The following is a 5000-nucleotide window of genomic DNA, read 5'->3' as shown; positions in this document are numbered from 1 at the left end:
TTAATTGTTTATTTCACGATCTGGTCTTTTGGCTGGATCGCGAAAAAAACGCTAAGTCCCAAATCTTGAACTCGAGAGGAGAGCGCTGATGACAACCTTTTGGACTGGAGCTCCCTAGAATTCGGCTTTTTCCTACTTTAAAGGGATGCACTGTTGTATGTATTGTTTATTCACGATCTGGTCGTTGGATTGGATCGTGGAAAAAAAACGCTAAGTCCCAGATCCTGAACTCGACAGGAAAGCGCTGATGGCAAACATTCTGACTGGAAGTTCCTAGAAATCGGCTTTTTCCTTATTGGCATTATGTGGCACGTTTATTGTGGCTAGAACATTAATTATCCACCAAATGGCACCAACGCTTGGCGAAAGTCTCGAAACACTCCTATCCCGACGCACCAGCAACCGCAACACGATGCAAAATAAATTGCACGAGCTACTGATACTTGTACCATGCACGGTACACGGTACCAAAATATACCCCTGAAAGTGTGCAATTTGGTGCTATTCTAGGAAATTTGTTTGGGGAAGCCTAGCTACGCGTGTCGCACGTTGCATGGTCGTCGATCAGAGGCATGCAAAAGCACCTATCTAGGGGAATTACTTTACGTTCTAGTAGCAAGATCGATTTTCCGGTCTAGCACGGCAGTACGCCTGCATGCATACACTCCATGTACCAAAAATGTATCAACCTAGGCGTTGCTCAGTAGCTTTTGGCGGCACATGTAAAAAGTACTCGAGTTCAGATTCTTGGAACTTTGCGTATTGTTCAAAACTTATAACGAAAACTAAATTATAAATGGGTAAAAGGCTAGGCGTTTCTCAGTAGCTTTTGGCGCCACGTGGCAAAAGTATTCGAGTTCAGATTTCTGGGACTTAGCGTATTTTTCAAACCTGATAATGAAAATTGAAGTACAAATGGGGCATAAGCTAGGCGTTGCCCAGTAACTTTTTTCGCCACATGGAGGAAGTAGTCGAGCTCCAATTTCTGGGACGTAGCGTATTTTTCAATCATAATAAACCAAATCAAACATAAAAATCATGAAACTTACACCACGTCCCTAGGTTGTGCACAAAACGTAACGATAAAGTGCCGGCGAGGTTAGAGGTGCACCAAAATTGTGTACCGATTAGGAAAAGTACTCTATGTTGCTATGACTTGGGTAAAAAGTGTTGATTAACTGCTGGTTACGATAGACAGTTGCTTATCGTACACATCGCAAACGAACACCCCTTAGTGAGCAGTAGCAGAAGTCGATGGAACAAAGCGAATGCATTACAAACTGATCAAGTAAAATAAGGAACGCTACGTACTAGGACTTCTTTCCAAGAATGGTGTCCGCGACGGGAGGGCAAGCGTCCTTCCCAGGTTTCCCTAGTAAACCTTGTATGGTAAACATACCCAAGCGTGTCCGTAAGCACGCAACGATAGTCACGAACGAGCACATACCTAGGGAAAGTACTCTACGTACTAGGACTTCTGTCCAAGAATGGTGTCCGCGACGGTCGGGCACTGTGACGCAATTACCAAATCCTAGAATCGTACAAGCAGTGTGTACAAACATAAACATTAACGCGTTCGCTCGGGCTGCGCCGTCCGTGTTGAACACAAATGCGGGTGATTATATGAGTGGATGGACAAAAACATGCGTGGCGAAGACAATTTTCTGCACGATGTGCACATAGCTCATTTCGTCGTCCCGGGCGAATGGAAAAACACAAAAATCTCGAGTATCTTTCTAGGTTTCTGTTATAAAAGGGCAGGCCAAAAGGTGACCGGTTGAGATGAGCATTTTAAGCATGCAAGCACTTAATTGCAACTTTTCCTACAAAAACTAGGTACGTACACGTAGATTGTATCAACATGGACATCCATGATTGCGTACGCCCGGGCTGCGCCCTCCGTGTTGTACTTTCCCTGATTGGTACACAATTTTGGTGCAAGTGTACCAACATCGACATCTATGAACGCGTACGCTCGAGCTGCACCCTCCGTCTTGTACTTTCCCTGATCGGTACACAGTTTTGGTGCACGGCTATCCCGAAAGGCAACTTGTACCAACATCGACATCCATGAACGCGTACGTAGCGTACTTTCCCTGATCGGTACACAATGTTGGTGCACGGCATAGGAAATGGGCTTAAAATGGTCAAACTCAATCCATTTCCACTAAAGATAGTCAATAACAGCTGTGCCGATGAAGTAGGGCACGATGCAAGTCAATGTTATTTAATGAATTACATGTTCACCATACATTTCAGTACAAAATTGCTCGGTCAGACCTACAAAGTGCTATATCTCGAATACTAAACGTCGCAGATGGGTGTCGTAGAACAATTTTAAGTTCGTCTAACGATTCTACATCCGATTCTGGATAGTGGTTTTTCGACCACTTTTCAACATTTTGTGACACCCCGAACCTAGGGGCAGCTCCCTAGCTTTTTTCAAAAATGTGCACCGAACGGGCCAGAGAGCTCGAGTAGTCGAAAATTTTTTTTTTGCTAAAACCCCTCAAAACGTGTCAGGAACGCACCCTAGATGATGAAAAGTGCAACCAGAACGTCAATCGACAACATGCCCGGGGGTACAAATTTGCTCTACGCGTCCCTAGGTAGGGTACTTTTTCATACAAACATCAAAGTGTACGGTGCACAAAGTGCGCGGAACAAAAATTGCTCGGTCAGACCTAGGACGGGCCATATCTCGAATACTAAACGTCGCAGATGGGTGTCGTAGAACAATTTTAAGTTCGTCTAACGATTCTACATCCGATTCTGGATAGTGGTTTTTCGACCACTTTTCAACATTTTGTGACACCCCGAACCTAGGGGCAGCTCCCTAGCTTTTTTCAAAAATGTGCACCGAACGGGCCAGAGAGCTCGAGTAGTCGAAAAATTTTTTTTTGCTAAAACCCCTAAAAACGTGTCAGGAACGCACCCTAGATGATGAAAAGTGCAACCAGAATGTCAATCGACAACATTCCCGGGGGTACAAATTTGCTCTACGCGTCCCTAGGTAGGGTACTTTTTCATACAAACATCAAAGTGTACGGTGCACAAAGTGCGCGGAACAAAAATTGCTCGGTCAGACCTAGGACGGGCCATATCTCGAATACTAAACGTCGCAGATGGGTGTCGTAGAACAATTTTAAGTTCGTCTAACGATTCTACATCCGATTCTGGATAGTGGTTTTTCGACCACTTTTCAACATTTTGTGACACCCCGAACCTAGGGGCAGCTCCCTAGCTTTTTTCAAAAATGTGCACCGAACGGGCCAGAGAGCTCGAGTAGTCGAAAAATTTTTTTTTGCTAAAACCCCTCAAAACGTGTCAGGAACGCACCCTAGATGATGAAAAGTGAAACCAGAACGTGAAACGACAACTTTGTTGGGGGTACCCTTTTTACTCTACGGGCCACTAGCTTAGGCGCGCCAACAGCGCTTTCCTCTCGGGTTCCCATTTTTTGCCCTCCTGGGATTATGATCATTTACTCATTGCCTACTATAGGGAAGGTACCTTGCTCCGAGGTCAAAAATGAAGATTTCACCAAATCGTAGTTTTAACCTCTATTTAGTCGTAGGAGCATGGTTTGCAGTGTCCGTGGGTCATATAAGCCCCCGTTTGGGTCATACGTCCCCTCCCCGATGAAAATCGTCATATGACTATAGGCCGAACTTATGAAGCAAAAGTGGTGTCTGGTGGGTTCTGCCGATGATCTTAACCTATGATTTTGAGTTTCCACTCTTTCAAAACGTTTCCTGGAGCAGTACATCACGGGTCTACGGACCCAAAGACTTCGTTGCGATGGTTTCAAGCATAAAAGTTGTAACAGTTAAGGGTTTTTAATACGCGTATATTAAATCATTGCTTGAAACTAAGCTTCGTTGTCTTTAAACTCTGCAAGACCAATCGAACTTCTTAGGGAAACTCGAAGCATTCACGCTAAGCTGGTGGTGCAGGGCACATAGCGTGATGAAACCGGGTTTCCCTAACCAATGTGGCATATTTTTTCCCTGAGAGTGAAGCTCAGACCCACGTAGGGGAGAGCGAAGTGGAACTTTAATGTTCAATGCAGCAAATGTTCGCCATGCGGATAAACAAGTTGGAATAGTTCAATGTAGTGTAATGCAAACACGAATCGCAAATAACGATACGGGACCCAGAAGCAATTCTGCGGATCCCTCGGGGAGTGGTGAGTTGATATAAATTAGAGGTGAAAGTCCAAGTTGTTCGAGCTCCGGCTCGGCAGCCGATACGAGGTTCCTGTTGAGCTTGTTTGTACATCGCGCAGAGGCGCCGTTCGGTTCTAGCAATGATTCCCGCCACCATGTTCCATGCGTGCAGAGATCCGTTAGAGCTCGTTCAATGTGTCCCGCCGTGATTACGAAAAAGTCCAACAGTTGACTTAGTTGGGTGTGCGTCAAGTAATCGCGCAGAGATGCCGATCGGTTCCTAGCAATGTTTCCCGTCACAAGGTGGTATTGGCACCTGTGCAGAGTGGCCGTTAGCAATGTCTCCCGTATCACGGTGGTGTACCATCACTAGTGCAGAGTGACCGCTAGCAATGTCTCCCGTCACAAGGTGGTAGCCCAGAAGTGCAGAGAAGCCGCTGTAGCAAAGTCTCCCGTATCACGTTGGAGTTCTTCCACTAGTGCAGAGAGATCGCTGAACCGTTCAATGTGTCCCGTCGTGGTGTGCTTGTACCGAGCACGTAGGATACACCTTGCTTTGTTGGTTTGGGATAGGAGTGGTCGCGCAACTGCCTCCACGCCGCAGAGTGCCAGTTCGGATTGAAGGTCAACTTTAGCCGTTCAATGCATCAGTCGGTGGGTGTTCAGATGGCATCACAACTTCCCCTAGGTGCTCAAGTTGGCTGGGTTGTAAAACATGTACACATGCGCAGAGTATCGTGCGTACTAGCAAAGTCTCCCGTCACGGTGGTTACGAATGAGTTCCATGCAGTGCAGAGCGATCGTTAGTGCGTGCAATGTACCAGTCGATGT

Source organism: Anopheles coluzzii (assembly GCF_943734685.1).
Source record: "Anopheles coluzzii chromosome X unlocalized genomic scaffold, AcolN3 X_unloc_104, whole genome shotgun sequence".
NCBI classification, from domain to species: Eukaryota; Metazoa; Arthropoda; class Insecta; order Diptera; family Culicidae; genus Anopheles; species Anopheles coluzzii.
This window is presented reverse-complemented; position numbering follows the sequence as displayed.